The sequence below is a fragment of the Pseudophryne corroboree genome, unplaced genomic scaffold (genome assembly GCF_028390025.1).
Source record: "Pseudophryne corroboree isolate aPseCor3 unplaced genomic scaffold, aPseCor3.hap2 scaffold_596, whole genome shotgun sequence".
NCBI lineage: Eukaryota > Metazoa > Chordata > Amphibia > Anura > Myobatrachidae > Pseudophryne > Pseudophryne corroboree.
The window spans coordinates 267,853-283,883 of NW_026970194.1; the positions used below are offsets into that span (position 1 = coordinate 267,853).

Genomic DNA, 16,031 nt, shown 5'->3' on the forward strand with positions numbered 1-16,031 from the left:
TTATAGCAGAAGATAGTTTCAATCTGCCTACATCTGGGTTATGGGCCCAGCATGCTTCCGTTGCAGTACTCTGCTGCTCATGTAAGTGCAAGAGATCCTGAAGCACTCACTCATCATGGGAAAGTAGCAATGTGTTTCTTACAAAAACTCTCCAGATTATTGACTTTTTAAAGTTTTTCTAGGAAACGTTCTAGATGAATGCTTATTAGCCTTTGTCAGAATGGACTTTTACGAGGTGTCTCTGTGGTGCAATCGGTTAGCATGTTTGGTTATTAACCAAAAGGTTGGTGGTTCAATCCCACCCAGGGATGTAATTGACCTTGTGATCAGATTTTGGTGATCTTTAAGTAGACAAGTCAAAATTTCAAACCCCCTCTTATGGTGTAGGGTACCTGGCCTTCTCTGATGTAATCAGAGTTAGATTTGATTAAGTGATTTTATAAAAAACAGCTAGGAAGCACAATTTAGCAGTGGGTTGCAGAGAAAAAAAAATTATGCTGGCAGAAAAGTCCAATTGAGTGATTAAACAGCTCTTCATTTTCTGACTTTATTTTTATGCTAACAAATTTGCTCTCTGAAAAGTGTCCACAAAGCCAAGTCTCTGATTAACACCTTTGTAGGAATGTTTTTTCACCTATTACTGAATTAAACTTGCTACATTGGAAAGGCAGCAAGATGCATCCTCATTTCAATGTCTACTGAAATAATACAGGTTGACACCAGGAAACATAAACGTTACTGCATCCTTGCTGCTTTCTCATGTGGAAGTCTGTTTAATGTGAAAACAAGGTAATATCTAATCAGCACACAGATAAGGAATTAAGAAAATCTTTCTTTATGGGTGAAGATGTTTCTCACAAAATTGTTGTCCCAATGCATCATTGAAATTCAAGATGGAAGATGATTTTAATATATCACTTGTACATTTTGCATTGCTCTTCTGGTGACAATGTAGTTTGTTTTTGTCAATTACCATTTCAGTAATAGGGTAAAGAAAATTAAGTGGATTTTTTAAAGAAAACAATGCTGTCAATATACTATTAAAACAAATTAAAATGATAAAAGTTATTGTACTTTAAGTAAAAATAAAAGAGCCAAAATATCAATCCCAGTTTTTGATTACTTTAATTATAAAAAAAAATGCACATAGCAGAGGATAGTTTCGATTAATCGACCTCTGGGTTATGCGCCCAGCATCCTTCCATTGCACTACTCTGCTGCTCATGGAAGTCCGAGAGATCCTGAAGACTAAATTGATTAAAGGCCTAAAAGTACTGGACTATAAGGAAAGACTTACTAGGCTGAATATGTATACACTAGAAAAGAGGTGCCTAAGAGGAGATATTATTAATATCTTCAAATATGTAAAGATACATAACAAAGAGTTATCAGAGGAATTATTTATTAAAAGAACACGTGGTCACTCGCTGCGACTGGAGGAAAGTTCAGAACGCAATGGAGGAAAGGTTTCTTCACTGTTAGGGCAATCAGGATGTGGAATTCCCTGCCAGGGAAGGTGGTAATGGCGGACTCTGTAATTGGATTTAAAAAAGGAATGGATACATTTCTGAATGAAAAAGCTATCCAAGGTTATAATACTTAAAATATCAACATGGTTAATCCGGGGGTAACATGAGTTATAGTAGCTAACTAGTCATAAAACATTATTCAGCAAGTATGTAGAATCATCACAACTTAAAACAGGTTGAACACGATGGGCAATTTGCCTCTATTCAACCTCAAAAACTATGTTACTATATGTTACTATATTACTGTAGTATACAGAACACCACAATGCAATGAGCAGTGATAGTGAGCACTGATGAGGATACTAGAACTGACACTGAGCAGCAAGATGCAGCACTGGACTATTAGTAATGTACTGTAGTATGCTGAGCACCACAATGCAGCACAAGACAATGAGCAGTGATACTGAGCACTGATGAGGATACTACTGAGAACTGACACTGAGCAGGAGAGACACACTACTAGTATTACTGAGCAGCAATAAGTAACCACTGATACTGAGCACTGATATTGAGATTTCCACTGAGAGAACATAGCCACGTCCTCTCCGCTCTCTCTTCAATGCACGAGTAAAAATGGCGGCAACGCGCAGCTCTATATATAATATCCGAATCTCGCGAGAATCCGACAGCGGGATGATGACATTTTCCCTTGTTCAGGTTTTCCGAGTCAGGCGGGAACAACCGAGCCTGCCTCAGACCAGTGTAAACCACGTGGAGTTCGTGGGGAATTCGGTTCTCGGAGAACCGAACCCGCTCCTCTCTACCTTATACCCATCAATTTTTTTTATTTTCAATCTAAGCCCCTGCAGTTTTCTGTAAGCATCTGCTTCGCTATGATGATCAACAAGTCACAAGGGCAAACACTCAGGGCTTGAGGCATAGATCTTTGGACTAGCTGCTACAAGCATGGCAGAGGTGTCACTATCACTGGTGACACCCAGAGAGGTGTCGAGGGAGATTGTAATGCAGTGCGTGCAAATAAGCAGCGCAATGGTAAAAAGGAGGCATGATTTCATAGGTAGGGGCGTGGCCTGGTGGCCTGAATCTACATTTTGTTGCTCCGGGTGTCCCGGGGGTTGGGTGCTGCACCCGGGGACTAGTGTGTAAGCGGTGCTGGCTCCTGCACAGTGACAGGGCATGGCCACCCAGTATGACACCTCCCTTCTTGACCATGCTGTAATTGCAGTCGCACTGCAGTTCAGCGTGATCATAAACAATGGTGTAGCCTCCTGCTGGTGCAGACTGTATGTGCGCGCAGGAAGCCGCCACCATTTTTGTGATCACAGCGGCTGAATGTGATGTCATACAGCCGCTGTGACCACGCCCCCTGTGTCTCCTCCATTGCAGACCCCATTTTGAAGCCTTGCCCCCGCACTGCTCCATCCCTGACTTGGAAATGGAGTGTTGCTGACCCCACTCTCCCCCCCTGCCCCGATTGACAGGCAGAGGCGATCGCATGCAGGCACATGCGTATGCTCTTAGCAATTTTTGCAGTTGGATCGCTTATTGTGATTGCAATCCAACCTGAATCAGGCCCTATTACCTATCACAATGCGCTGCGGGCAGTACAAAATTGGGTTAATATAGGAGAAAAACCCCCAGACCTGTGCTCCTTAACTGTACCTGGTGGCTAGTGGAGCGGCTGCCCAGTAATCAGTGTCCACCCCAGTGCGCACACGGCCCACCCCCTACGGCCACGCTCCCCTTAATCAGCGGCCTCGTGATCCGGAAGGGCGGTGTGTGTGTGTGACTGACCTTAGGAAGAAACCGGAGCCTCCGCTGCAGTGACCCAGCAACCAGGGCACGGGAGTATACAGCGCCGCTGGGAGTGATGAAGCTGCAGTAAAGATGTCTATTAGACCTAGCCTGCTGCAGCCCTTGTAGATTCTCATAAAACAAGTTCTTCTTTTCTTGTCAAAATTAATAGCTAAGAATAGGCTGCCTGAGGCAGGCCCCTGTTAAGTGGCCTGCTACTGAAGGCACCAACTACAAACTGAGCTCCCTGTTCATGGAAGCGGGGTTATAGAGGAGGATGCGCTGAGCATCTTGGGAACAGTCAAAAGCTTTGAGCCGGTTGGTGCCTCAGATCAAGATCCTACTCTACACCCCAATGTGAATCCTTGTGGAGTCCAGTGTACCCCACAGAAGAAATTAATGTGTCACACCCATTGGCAGCAACCTTAGAATAGCTGCTGACGGGCACAATTGAGAAAGGAAGGGGGGGGGGGGGCATTTGAATCCAGCACATAGATGCAATTCAATTATGTAATTTGTACCTTCCTATTTTAAAATATAATGGATGAACCTCACCCTGTGAGAACAATCTTCATGATCAAGAGATCTAATATGTAAAATAAGTATGAGTTGGGATAGGGCTGGGGAGGGTGGCAGCTCGGGCAGCCCCTCCCCCGTCAAGTTAAGGAGATTCAACTGAGGAAGCACAAGGGAACTCTCGTCTGGGGACAACAACTGCAGGGAGACCACATCTTTTCAGATGAACATGGGAGGGCGGAAGGCTGCCTAATACTGAAGCACCATCAAATATCAAACCATATCCAACAACTAGTACAAGCATTCCTGGGGGAAGGTCTGCAGCAGACGGATTTGCATACGGTGATGTCATCCAAGCAGTGGGCCAAAGTTGGCTGGAACCCTCATCTGCATATAAAAAGAGAAAAGGGGCATGCAGGGCATGGCGGCCTTTTGCAGTGCTTGGATGACCCCTAGTTTGCATTAAACACCCCCACCCTCCTTTGGTGTGGGGCTCATGTTGGCCATGCCCCATCCCCTGAAGCATTCATGCTGATTTCTTGCAGCAGCTGGGCACTGTAACAGCTCCAGAGCTGCTCTGTAAGGCAAGTAAAAGGGTGTGGGCCCTGCAGCACCACCTGTAGTTCGCATTGTGCGTTGGAAGGCACAAAGTAAGCAGACGGGAGGAGAAGTCAGGATAGTACACAAGGGCATCCTTTTCTCTTAGTCCGTAAAGGATGCTGGGGTCACATTAAGAACCATGGGGTATAGACGGGATCCGCAAGAGACATGGGCACTTTAAGACTTTCAAAGGGTGTGAACTGGCTCCTCCCTCTATGCCCCTCCTCCAGACTCCAGTTATAGGAACTGTGCCCAGGGAGACGGACATTTCGAGGAAAGGATTTATTGTTAAACTAAGGTGAGCATCTTACCAGCTCACACCTTAAGCATGCCGCAGAACGTGGCATTCAACAGAACACTAGCCAACGGCATGAACAATTGCAGCAAAAAGCTGACCAGAACCGTAACACAACATGTGTATAACCACAAGTAATAACTGCAGACACAGTATAAACTGGGACGGGTGCCCAGCATCCTCTACGTACTAAGAGAAAAGGATTTACCGGTAGGTATTAAAATCCTATTTTCTCATACGACCTAGAGGATGCTGGGGTCACATTAAGAACCATGGGGTTATACCAAAGCTCTTGAACGGGTGGGAGAGTGCGTACGACTCTGCAGCACCGAATGACCCAACTTGAGGTTATCATCAGCCAAGGTATCAAACTTGTAAAACTTAGCAAAAGTGTTTACTAAATAGCTGCTCGGCAAAGTTGCAATGCTGAGACTCCCCGACCAGCTGCCCAGGATGAACCCACCTTTCTAGTAGAATGGGTCTTCACCTAATTCAGTAACGGCAATCCTGCCGTGGAATGAGCATGCTGAATCTTACCACAGATTCAGCGCATAATGGTCTGCATGGAAGCAGGACACCCAATCCTGTTGGGAGCATACAGGACAAACAGAGCCTCTGTTTTCCTAATCTGAACCGTTCTGGTGACATAAATTTTCAAAGTTCTGACCACAGCCAGAGACTTTGACTCAACGAAGGTGTCAGTGGCCAAAGGCACCATGTGGAAAGATGAACCACCTTTGGCAGAAATTGTTGACGTGTCCTCAATTCTGCTCTATCTTCATGAAAGATCAAATAAAGGCTCTTGTGATACTGCATGGTTTGTACTGTTTTCCATGTGCTCCCAGATCTTTCAAGCAAGTAGCATGGTCAAGAAAGTTCTGTTTGAAAAGAAACAAACATTTACTGTCATTGTTATGCAAATAAACTTACATTAAAGCTAACAAGAAAGCACACTCGTTCTGTCTTTAAACTGATAAAAGAAACCCCAATAATATGGGGCATGCAAAAATTGAGATAAAACTCAGTTTTGCTCCTCTCCACGGAAATCTTTAATAAAAGGCGAAATATTTGTTAGTTCTGAAGAGAAACCAGAGCATGACCAAGATTCCACCTGTCGCCTGAGTGCCATGCCAGCAGTTCTCATTCAGCTCAAAGTGAGCACCCAATTTGAATGAAAGAAAGCAGATTTCTCACCAGGCTTCCCCTTGCTATAAACATGGTTTGTACTCTTTTCCATGTGCTCCCAGATCTTTCAAACAATTAGTGTGGTCAAGAAAGTTCTGTTTGAAAAGAAACAAACATTGACTGTCATTTCTATGCAAATGAGCTTACATTAAAGCACACTCGTTCTATCTTTAAACCGATAAAATAAAACCCCAATAAGATGGGGCATGCAAAAATTGAGATAAAACTCAGTTTTGCTCCTCTTCACGGAAATCTTTAGTAAAAGGCGAAAGATTTGTTCGTTCTGAAGAGAAACCACAGCATGACCAAGATTCTACCTGTCGCCTGAGTGCCATGCCAGCAGTCCTCATTCAGCTCAAAGTGAGCACCCAATTTGAAAGAAAGAAAGAAAGCAGATTTCTCACCAGGCTTCCCCTTGCTATAAACATGGTTTGTACTCTTTTCCATGTGCTCCCACATCTTTCAAGCAATTAGTATAGTCAAGAAAGTTCTGTTTGAAAAGAAACAAACATTTACTGTCATTTCTATGCAAATGTGCTTACATTAAAGCACACTCGTTCTATCTTTAAACTGATAAAAGAAACCCCAATAAGACGGGGCATGCAAAAATTGAGATAAAACTCAGTTTTGCTCCTCTCCACGGAAATCTTTAGTAAAAGGCGAAAGATTTGTTCGTTCTGAAGAGAAACCAGAGCATGACCAAGATTCCACCTGTCGCCTGAGTGCCATGCCAGCAGTCCTCATTCAGCTCAAAGTGAGCACCCAATTTGAAAGAAAGAAAGCAGATTTCTCACCAGGCTTCCCCTTGCTATAAGCATGGTTTGTACTCTTTTCCATGTGCTCCCAGATCTTTCAAGCAATTAGTATGGTCAAGAAAGTTCTGCTTGAAAAGAAACAGACATTTATTGTCATTGTTATGCAAATAAACTTACATTAAAGCTAACAAGAAAGCACACTCGTTCTGTCTTTAATCCGATAAAAGAAACCCCAATAATATGGGGCATGCAAAAATTGAGATAAAACTCAGTTTTGCTCCTCTCCACGGAAATCTTTAGTAAAAGGCGAAAGATTTGTTCGTTCTGAAGAGAAACCAGAGCATGACCAAGATTCCACCTGTCGCCTGAGTGCCGTGCCAGCAGTCCTCATTCAGATCAAAGTGAGCGCCCAATTTGAAAGAAAGCAGATTTCTCACCTGTCTTCTCCTTGCTATAAGCATGGTTTGTACTGTATTCCATGTGCTCCCAGATCTTTCAAGCAAGTAGCATGGTCAAGAAAGTTCTGTTTGAAAAGAAACAAACATTTACTGTCATTTCTATGCAAATGAGCTTACATTAAAGCACACTCATTCTATCTTTAAACCGATAAAAGAAACCCCAAAAAGATGGGGCATGCAAAAATTGAGATAAAACTCGGTTTTGCTCCTCTCCACGGAAATCTTTAGTAAAAGGCGAAAGATTTGTTCGTTCTGAAGAGAAACCAGAGCATGACCAAGATTTTTATCTGAAAATATGTGTTCTCCCTGCAGTTGTTGTCCCCAGATGAGAGTTCCCTTGTGCTGCCTCAGTTGAATCTCCTTTACTTGACAGGGGGATGCTCGAGCAGCGACCCTCCCCAGCTCTAGCCCAACTCCTACTTACCTGCCAGGTGAGATACTATGATCATGAAGGTGCTTCTCCCAGGGCAAGGCTCACCCATTGCACTCTGGGTGTGCTGCTTCTGCGTTTTCCCCAAATGTGGGAAACTTGACTGCATAATTTGTGTTTCCCCTGGTCGGCTCTCGTATAATTCAGATCTCTTTGTCTCAGGTCTCTCTCCAGCCTAGTTTGCTGTCTGTTTCCACTTCTCTTTTCTTGAGCCGCTCCCTTCTATGCCCTTGCGCACTATCCTGACTTCTACCGTCTGCTTACTTCGTGCCTTCCAACGCACAATGCAAACTACAGGTAGTGCTGCAGGGCCCACACCCTTTTACTTGCCTTACAGAGCGTCTCTGGAGCAGTTACAGTGCCCAGCTGCTGCAAGAAATCAGCTTGAATGCTTCAGGGGCTGGGGCATAGCCAACATGAGCCCCACACCGAAGGAGGGTGGAGGTGTGTAATGCGAACTAGGGGTCATCCAAGCGCCGCAAAAGGCCGCCATGCCCTGCACGCCCCTTGTCTCTTTTCATATGCAGACGAGGGTTGAAGCCAACTTTGACCCACTGTTTGGATGACATCACCATATGCAAATCCATCTGCTGCAGGCCTTCCCCCAGGAATGCTTGCACTAGTTGTTGCATTTGGTTTGTTGTTTGGGGGTGCTTCAGTATTAGGCAGCCTTCTGCCCTCCCATGTTCATCTGAAAATATGTGTTCTCCCTGCAGTTGTTGTCCCCAGATGAGAGTTCCCTTGTGCTGCCTCAGTTGAATCTCCTTTACTTGACAGAGATGTGCCTGAGCAGCGGCCCTCCCCAGCCCTATCCCAAATCATACTTATTTTGCATAGGCGATACCATGGTCATGAAGATTGTTCTCCCAGGGTGAGGTTCATTCATTGCATTCTGGGTATGCTGACCCCTGTGATTTCCCCAAATGTGGGAAACTCGACTGCATTATTTGTGGTAGTGGGGGACTGTGTTTGTGCTTTCCTCTGGTCAGCTCTGGTAAAAATCAGATTTCTTTATATCAGATCTTCCTCTAGCCTTGTTCTTCTTTCGAGAGTTCCCTTGTGCTGCCTCAGTTGGATCTCTTTCACTTGAGAGGGGGGTGCCCGAGCAGCGACCCTCCCCAGCTCTAGCCCAACTCCTACTTACCTGCCAGGTGAGATACTATGATCATGAAGGTGCTTCTCCCAGGGCAAGGCTCACCCATTGCACTCTGGTTGTGCTGCCCCTGCGATTTCCCCAAATGTGGGAAACTTGACTGCATAATTTGTGTTTCCCTTGGTCATCTCTCGTATAATTCAGATCTCTTTGTCTCAGGTCTCTCTCCAGCCTAGTTTGCTGTCTGTTTCCACTTCTCTTTTCTTGAGCCGCTCCCTTCTATGCCCTTGCGCACTATCCTGACTTCTCCCGTCTGCTTACTTCGTGCCTTCCAACGCACAATGCAAACTACAGGTAGTGCTGCAGGGCCCACACCCTTTTACTTGCCTTACAGAGCAGCTCTGGAGCAGTTACAGTGCCCAGCTGCTGCAAGAAATCAGCTTGAATGCTTCAGGGGCTGGGGCATAGCCAACATGAGCCCCACACCGAAGGAGGGTGGAGGTGTGTAATGCGAACTAGGGGTCATCCAAGCGCCGCAAAAGGCCGCCATGCCCTGCACGCCCCTTTTCTCTTTTCATATGCAGACGAGGGTTGAAGCCAACTTTGACCCACTGCTTGGATGGCATCACCATATGCAAATCCATCTGCTGCAGGCCTTCCCCCAGGAATGCTTGCACTGGTTGTTGCATTTGGTTTGTTGTTTGGGGGTGCTTCAGTATTAGGCAGCCTTCTGCCCTCCCATGTTCATCTGAAAATATGTGTTCTCCCTGCAGTTGTTGTCCCCAGATGAGAGTTCCCTTGTGCTGCCTCAGTTGAATCTCCTTTACTTGAAAGAGATGTGCCTGAGCAGCGGCCCTCCCCAGCCCTATCCCAAATCATACTTATTTTGCATAGGAGATACCATGGTCATGAAGATTGTTCTCCCAGGGTTAGGTTCATTCATTGCATTCTGGGTATGCTGACCCCTGTGATTTCCCCAAATGTGGGAAACTCAACTGCATTATTTGTGGTAGTGGGGGACTGTGTTTGTGCTTTCCTCTGGTCAGCTCTGGTAAAAGTCAGATTTCTTTGTCTCAGATCTTCCTCTAGCCTTGTTCTTCTTTCGAGAGTTCCCTTGTGTTGCCTCAGTTGGATCTCCTTCACTTGACAGGGGGGTGCCCGAGCAGCGACCCTCCCCAGCTCTAGCCCAACTTCTACTTACCTGCCAGGTGAGATACTATAATCATGAAGGTGCTTCTCCCAGGGCAAGGCTCACCCATTGCACTCTGGTTGTGCTGCCCCTGCGATTTCCCCAAATGTGGGAAACTTGACTGCATAATTTGTGTTTCCCTTGGTCATCTCTCGTATAATTCAGATCTCTTTGTCTCAGGTCTCTCTCCAGCCTAGTTTGCTGTCTGTTTCCACTTCTCTTTTCTTGAGCCGCTCCCTTCTATGCCCTTGCGCACTATCCTGACTTCTCCCGTCTGCTTACTTCGTGCCTTCCAACGCACAATGCAAACTACAGGTAGTGCTGCAGGGCCCACACCCTTTTACTTGCCTTACAGAGCAGCTCTGGAGCAGTTACAGTGCCCAGCTGCTGCAAGAAATCAGCTTGAATGCTTCAGGGGCTGGGGCATAGCCAACATGAGCCCCACACCGACGGAGGGTGGAGGTGTTTAATGCGAACTAAGGGTCATCCAAGCGCCGCAAAAGGCCGCCATGCCCTGCATACCCCTTTTCTCTTTTCATATGCAGATGAGGGTTCCAGCCAACTTTGGCCCACTGCTTGGATGACATCACCGTATGCAAATCCGTCTTCTGCAGACCTTCCCCCAGGAATGCTTGTACTATTTGTTGCATTTGGTTTGTTGTTTGGGGTGCTTCAGTATTAGGCAGCCTTCTGCTCTCCCATGTTCATCTGAAAATATGTGTTCTCCCTGCAGTTGTTGTCCCCAGATGAGAGTTCCCTTGTGCTGCCTCAGTTGAATCTCCTTTACTTGACAGAGATGTGCCTGAGCAGCGGCCCTCCCCAGCCCTATCCCAAATCATACTTATTTTGCATAGGAGATACCATGGTCATGAAGATTGTTCTCCCAGGGTGAGGTTCATTCATTGCATTCTGGGTATGCTGACCCCTGTGATTTCCCCAAATGTGGGAAACTCGACTGCATTATTTGTGGTAGTGGGGGACTGTGTTTGTGCTTTCCTCTGGTCAGCTCTGGTAAAAGTCAGATTTCTTTGTCTCAGATCTTCCTCTAGCCTTGTTCTCTTTTTGAGAGTTTCCTTGTGCTGCCTCAGTTGGATCTCCTTCACTTGACAGGGGGGTGCCCGAGCAGCGACCCTCCCCAGCTCAAGCCCAACTCCTACTTACCTGCCAGGTGAGATACTATGATCAGGAAGGTGCTTCTCCCAGGGCAAGGCTCACCCATTGCACTCTGGGTGTGCTGCTCCTACGATTTCCCCAAATGTGGGACACTTGATTGCATAATTTGTGTTTCCTCTGGTCGGCTACTCGTATAATTCAGATCTCTTTGTCTCAGGTCTCTCTTTAGCCTAGTTTGCTGTCTGTTTCCACTTCTCTTTTCTTGAGCCCCTGCCTTCTATGCCCTTGTGCACTTTCCTGACTTCTCCTGTCTGCTTACTTTGTGCCTTCCAACGCACAATGCGAACTACAGGTAGTGCTGCAGGGCCCACACCCTTTTACTTGCCTTACAGAGCAGCTCTGGAGCTGTTACAGTGCCCAGCTGCTGCAAGAAATCAGCTTGAATACTTCAGGGGCTGGGGCATAGCCAACATGAGCCCCACACCGAAGGAGAATGGAGGTGTTTAATGCGAACTAGGGGTCATCCAAGCACCGCAAAAGGCCGCCATGCCCTGCATAACCCTTTTTTCTTTGCATATGCAGATGAGGGTTCCAGCCAACTTTGGCCCACTGCTTGGATGACATCACCGTATGCAAATCCGTCTTCTGCAGACCTTCTCCCAGGAATGCTTTTACTAGTTGTTGCATTTGGTTTGTTGTTTGGGGGTGCTTCAGTATTAGGCAGCCTTCTGCCCTCCCATGTTCATCTGAAAATATGTGTTCTCCCTGCAGTTGTTGTCCCCAGATGAGAGTTCCCTTGTGCTGCCTCAGTTGAATCTCCTTTACTTGACAGAGATGTGCCTGAGCAGCGGCCCTCCCCAGCCCTATCCCAAATCATACTTATTTTGCATAGGAGATACCATGGTCATGAAGATTGTTCTCCCAGGGTTAGGTTCATTCATTGCATTCTGGGTATGCTGACCCCTGTGATTTCCCCAAATGTGGAAAACTCAACTGCATTATTTGTGGTAGTGGGGGACTGTGTTTGTGCTTTCCTCTGGTCAGCTCTGGTAAAAGTCAGATTTCTTTGTCTCAGATCTTCCTCTAGCCTTGTTCTTCTTTCGAGAGTTCCCTTGTGTTGCCTCAGTTGGATCTCCTTCACTTGACAGGGGGGTGCCCGAGCAGCGACCCTCCCCAGCTCTAGCCCAACTCCTACTTACCTGCCAGGTGAGATACTATGATCATGTAGGTGCTTCTCCCAGGGCAAGGCTCACCCATTGCACTCTGGGTGTGCTGCCCCTGCGATTTCCCCAAATGTGGGAAACTTGACTGCATAATTTGTGTTTCCCCTGGTCGGCTCTCATATAATTCAGATCTCTTTGTCTCAGGTCTCTCTCCAGCCTAGTTTGCTGTCTGTTTCCACTTCTTTTTTCTTGAGCCCCTCCCTTCTATACCCTTGTGGACTCTCTTGACTTCTCCTCCTGTCTGCTTACTTTGTGCCTTCCAACGCACAATGCAAACTACAGGTAGTGCTGCAGGGCCCACACCCTTTTACTTGCCTTTCAGAGCAGCTCTGGAGCTGTTACAGTGCCCAGCTGCTGCAAGAAATCAGCTTGAATGCTTCAGGGGCTGGGGCATAGCCAACATGAGCCCCACACCGACGGAGGGTGGAGGTGTTTAATGCGAACTAAGGGTCATCCAAGCGCCGCAAAAGGCCGCCATGCCCTGCATACCCCTTTTCTCTTTTCATATGCAGATGAGGGTTCCAGCCAACTTTGGCCCACTGCTTGGATGACATCACCGTATGCAAATCCGTCTTCTGCAGACCTTCCCCCAGGAATGCTTGTACTATTTGTTGCATTTGGTTTGTTGTTTGGGGTGCTTCAGTATTAGGCAGCCTTCTGCTCTCCCATGTTCATCTGAAAATATGTGTTCTCCCTGCAGTTGTTGTCCCCAGATGAGAGTTCCCTTGTGCTGCCTCAGTTGAATCTCCTTTACTTGACAGAGATGTGCCTGAGCAGCGGCCCTCCCCAGCCCTATCCCAAATCATACTTATTTTGCATAGGAGATACCATGGTCATGAAGATTGTTCTCCCAGGGTGAGGTTCATTCATTGCATTCTGGGTATGCTGACCCCTGTGATTTCCCCAAATGTGGGAAACTCGACTGCATTATTTGTGGTAGTGGGGGACTGTGTTTGTGCTTTCCTCTGGTCAGCTCTGGTAAAAGTCAGATTTCTTTGTCTCAGATCTTCCTCTAGCCTTGTTCTCTTTTTGAGAGTTTCCTTGTGCTGCCTCAGTTGGATCTCCTTCACTTGACAGGGGGGTGCCCGAGCAGCGACCCTCCCCAGCTCAAGCCCAACTCCTACTTACCTGCCAGGTGAGATACTATGATCAGGAAGGTGCTTCTCCCAGGGCAAGGCTCACCCATTGCACTCTGGGTGTGCTGCTCCTACGATTTCCCCAAATGTGGGACACTTGATTGCATAATTTGTGTTTCCTCTGGTCGGCTACTCGTATAATTCAGATCTCTTTGTCTCAGGTCTCTCTTTAGCCTAGTTTGCTGTCTGTTTCCACTTCTCTTTTCTTGAGCCCATGCCTTCTATGCCCTTGTGCACTCTCCTGACTTCTCCTGTCTGCTTACTTTGTGCCTTCCAACGCACAATGCAAACTACAGGTAGTGCTGCAGGGCCAACACCCTTTTACTTGCCTTACAGAGCAGCTCTGGAGCTGTTACAGTGCCCAGCTGCTGCAAGAAATCAGCTTGAATGCTTCAGGGGCTGGGGCATAGCCAACATGAGCCCCACACCGACGGAGGGTGGAGGTGTTTAATGCGAACTAAGGGTCATCCAAGCACCGCAAAAGGCCGCCATGCCCTGCATAACCCTTTTCTCTTTTCATATGCAGATGAGGGTTCCAGCCAACCTTGGCCCACTGCTTGGATGACATCACCGTATGCAAATCCGTCTTCTGCAGACCTTTTCCCAGGAATGCTTGTACTAGTTGTTGCATTTGGTTTGTTGTTTGGGGGTGCTTCAGTATTAGGCAGCCTTCTGCTCTCCCATTTTCATCTGAAAATATGTGTTCTCCCTGCTGTTGTTGTCCCCAGATGAGAGTTCCCTTGTGCTGCCTCAGTTGAATCTCCTTTACTTGACAGAGATGTGCCTGAGCAGCGGCCCTCCCCAGCCCTATCCCAAATCATACTTATTTTGCATAGGAGATACCATTATCATGAAGATTGTTCTCCCAGGGTGAGGTTCATTCATTGCATTCTGGGTATGCTGACCCCTGTGATTTCCCCAAATGTGGGAAACTCGACTGCATTATTTGTGGTAGTGGGGGACTGTGTTTGTGCTTTCCTCTGGTCAGCTCTGGTAAAAGTCAGATTTCTTTGTCTCAGATCTTCCTCTAGCCTTGTTCTTTTTTCGAGAGTTTCCTTGTGCTGCCTCAGATGGATCTCCTTCACTTGGCAGGGGGGTGCCCGAACAGCGACCCTCCCCAGCTCTAGCCCAACTCCTACTTACCTGCCAGGTGAGATACTATGATCAGGAAGGTGCTTCTCCCAGGGCAAGGCTCACCCAATGCACTCTGGGTGTGCTGCTCCTAAGATTTCCCCAAATGTGGGACACTTGATTACATAATTTGTGTTTCCTCTGGTCGGCTCTCGTATAATTCAGATCTCTTTGTCTCAGGTCTCTCTCCAGCCTAGTTTGCTGTCTGTTTCCACTTCTCTTTTCTTGAGCCGCTCCCTTCTATGCCCTTGTGCACTATCCTGACTTCCCCGTCTGCTTACTTTGTGCCTTCCAACGCACAATGCAAACTACAGGTAGTGCTGCAGGGCCCACACCCTTTTACTTGCTTTACAGAGCAGCTCTGGAGCTGTTACAGTGCCCAGCTGCTGCAAGAAATCAGCTTGAATGCTTCAGGGGCTGGGGCATAGCCAACATGAGCCCCACACCGAAGGAGGGTGGAGGTGTTTAATGCGAACTAGGGGTCATCCAAGCGCCACAAAAGGCCGCCATGCCCTGCACACCCCTTTTTTATTTTCATATGCAGACGAGGGTTGAAGCCAACTTTGACCCACTGCTTGGATGACATCACCATATGCAAATCCATCTGTGGCAGGCCTTCCCCCAGGAATGCTTGCACTAGTTGTTGCATTTGGTTTGTTGTTTGGGGGTGCTTCAGTATTAGGCAGCCTTCTGCCCTCCCATGTTCATCTGAAAATATATGTTCTCCCTGCAGTTGTTGTCCCAAGATGAGAGTTCCCTTGTGCTGCCTCAGTTGAATCTCCTTTACTTGACAGAGATGTGCATGAGCAGCGGCCCTCCCCAGCCCTATTCCAAATCATACTTATTTTGCATAGGAGATACCATGGTCATGAAGATTTTTCTCCCAGGGTGAGGTTCATTCATTGCATTTTGGGTATGCTGACCGCTGTGATTTCCCCAAATGTGGGAAACTTGACTGCATTATTTGTGGTAGTGGGAGACTGTGTTTGTGCTTTCCTCTGGTCAGCTCTGGTAAAAGTCAGATTTCTTTGTCTCAGATTTTCCTTTAGCCTTGTTCTTCTTTCGAGAGTTCCCTTGTGCTGCCTCAGTTGGATCTCCTTCACTTGACAGGGGGGTGCCCGAGCAGAGACCCTCCCCAGCTCTAGCCCAACTCCTACTTACCTGCCAGGTGAGATACTATGATCATGAAGGTGCTTCTCCCAGGGCAAGGCTCACCCATTGCACTCTGGGTGTGCTGCCCCTGCGATTTCCCCAAATGTGGGAAACTTGACTGCATAATTTGTGTTTCCCCTGGTCGGCTCTCGTATAATTCAGATCTCTTTGTCTCAGGTCTCTCTCCAGCCTAGTTTGCTGTCTGTTTCCACTTCTCTTTTCTTCAGCCGCTTCCTTCTATACCCTTGTGCACTATCCTGACTTCTCCTCCCGTCTGCTTACTTTGTGCCTTCCAATGCACAATGCAAACTACAGGTAGTGCTGCAGGGCCCACACCCTTTTACTTGCCTTACAGAGCAGCTCTGGAGCTGTTACAGTGCCCAGCTGCTGCAAGAAATCAGCTTGAATGCTTCAGGGGCTGGGGCATAGCCAACATGAGCCCCACACCGAAGGAGGGTGGAGGTGTTTAAT

The 16,031-nt window shown here is 47.1% G+C and overlaps 20 non-coding genes and 1 pseudogene across 20 annotated transcripts; 16 read left to right on the top strand and 5 right to left on the bottom strand.

The window, feature by feature from the left end:
* The first annotated feature begins 237 nt into the window (after positions 1-237).
* Positions 238-311, top strand: TRNAN-AUU (transfer RNA asparagine (anticodon AUU)). The gene has a single exon. It is a non-coding gene; the product is annotated as a tRNA-Asn (tRNA).
* Positions 312-5,676: 5,365 nt separating this feature from the next.
* Positions 5,677-5,792, bottom strand: LOC135035278 (U5 spliceosomal RNA). The gene has a single exon (XR_010230340.1). It is a non-coding gene; the product is annotated as a U5 spliceosomal RNA (small nuclear RNA).
* A 275-nt stretch (positions 5,793-6,067) lies between these two features.
* Positions 6,068-6,183, bottom strand: LOC135035269 (U5 spliceosomal RNA). Its single transcript, XR_010230332.1, has one exon. It is a non-coding gene; the product is annotated as a U5 spliceosomal RNA (small nuclear RNA).
* Positions 6,184-6,461: 278 nt separating this feature from the next.
* On the bottom strand, positions 6,462-6,577 carry LOC135035266 (U5 spliceosomal RNA). The gene has a single exon (XR_010230329.1). It is a non-coding gene; the product is annotated as a U5 spliceosomal RNA (small nuclear RNA).
* Positions 6,578-6,863: 286 nt separating this feature from the next.
* Positions 6,864-6,979, bottom strand: LOC135035264 (U5 spliceosomal RNA). The gene has a single exon (XR_010230327.1). It is a non-coding gene; the product is annotated as a U5 spliceosomal RNA (small nuclear RNA).
* Positions 6,980-7,249: 270 nt separating this feature from the next.
* On the bottom strand, positions 7,250-7,365 carry LOC135035265 (U5 spliceosomal RNA). Its single transcript, XR_010230328.1, has one exon. It is a non-coding gene; the product is annotated as a U5 spliceosomal RNA (small nuclear RNA).
* A 144-nt stretch (positions 7,366-7,509) lies between these two features.
* Positions 7,510-7,672, top strand: LOC135035247 (U1 spliceosomal RNA). The gene has a single exon (XR_010230316.1). It is a non-coding gene; the product is annotated as a U1 spliceosomal RNA (small nuclear RNA).
* Positions 7,673-8,343: 671 nt separating this feature from the next.
* On the top strand, positions 8,344-8,507 carry LOC135035296 (U1 spliceosomal RNA). The gene has a single exon (XR_010230358.1). It is a non-coding gene; the product is annotated as a U1 spliceosomal RNA (small nuclear RNA).
* Positions 8,508-8,659: 152 nt separating this feature from the next.
* LOC135035242 (U1 spliceosomal RNA) lies at positions 8,660-8,822 on the top strand. The gene has a single exon (XR_010230312.1). It is a non-coding gene; the product is annotated as a U1 spliceosomal RNA (small nuclear RNA).
* A 671-nt stretch (positions 8,823-9,493) lies between these two features.
* Positions 9,494-9,657, top strand: LOC135035272 (U1 spliceosomal RNA). The gene has a single exon (XR_010230335.1). It is a non-coding gene; the product is annotated as a U1 spliceosomal RNA (small nuclear RNA).
* Positions 9,658-9,809: 152 nt separating this feature from the next.
* Positions 9,810-9,972, top strand: LOC135035248 (U1 spliceosomal RNA). Its single transcript, XR_010230317.1, has one exon. It is a non-coding gene; the product is annotated as a U1 spliceosomal RNA (small nuclear RNA).
* A 670-nt stretch (positions 9,973-10,642) lies between these two features.
* Positions 10,643-10,806, top strand: LOC135035214 (U1 spliceosomal RNA). The gene has a single exon (XR_010230286.1). It is a non-coding gene; the product is annotated as a U1 spliceosomal RNA (small nuclear RNA).
* Positions 10,807-10,958: 152 nt separating this feature from the next.
* LOC135035236 (U1 spliceosomal RNA) lies at positions 10,959-11,122 on the top strand. The gene has a single exon (XR_010230306.1). It is a non-coding gene; the product is annotated as a U1 spliceosomal RNA (small nuclear RNA).
* A 671-nt stretch (positions 11,123-11,793) lies between these two features.
* On the top strand, positions 11,794-11,957 carry LOC135035261 (U1 spliceosomal RNA). Its single transcript, XR_010230324.1, has one exon. It is a non-coding gene; the product is annotated as a U1 spliceosomal RNA (small nuclear RNA).
* Positions 11,958-12,109: 152 nt separating this feature from the next.
* On the top strand, positions 12,110-12,251 carry LOC135035243 (U1 spliceosomal RNA; annotated as a pseudogene).
* Positions 12,252-12,945: 694 nt separating this feature from the next.
* On the top strand, positions 12,946-13,109 carry LOC135035226 (U1 spliceosomal RNA). Its single transcript, XR_010230297.1, has one exon. It is a non-coding gene; the product is annotated as a U1 spliceosomal RNA (small nuclear RNA).
* A 152-nt stretch (positions 13,110-13,261) lies between these two features.
* Positions 13,262-13,425, top strand: LOC135035237 (U1 spliceosomal RNA). Its single transcript, XR_010230307.1, has one exon. It is a non-coding gene; the product is annotated as a U1 spliceosomal RNA (small nuclear RNA).
* Positions 13,426-14,096: 671 nt separating this feature from the next.
* LOC135035284 (U1 spliceosomal RNA) lies at positions 14,097-14,260 on the top strand. The gene has a single exon (XR_010230346.1). It is a non-coding gene; the product is annotated as a U1 spliceosomal RNA (small nuclear RNA).
* Positions 14,261-14,412: 152 nt separating this feature from the next.
* Positions 14,413-14,575, top strand: LOC135035260 (U1 spliceosomal RNA). The gene has a single exon (XR_010230323.1). It is a non-coding gene; the product is annotated as a U1 spliceosomal RNA (small nuclear RNA).
* Positions 14,576-15,245: 670 nt separating this feature from the next.
* Positions 15,246-15,409, top strand: LOC135035323 (U1 spliceosomal RNA). The gene has a single exon (XR_010230384.1). It is a non-coding gene; the product is annotated as a U1 spliceosomal RNA (small nuclear RNA).
* A 152-nt stretch (positions 15,410-15,561) lies between these two features.
* On the top strand, positions 15,562-15,724 carry LOC135035216 (U1 spliceosomal RNA). Its single transcript, XR_010230288.1, has one exon. It is a non-coding gene; the product is annotated as a U1 spliceosomal RNA (small nuclear RNA).
* The last annotated feature ends 307 nt before the right edge of the window (positions 15,725-16,031 follow it).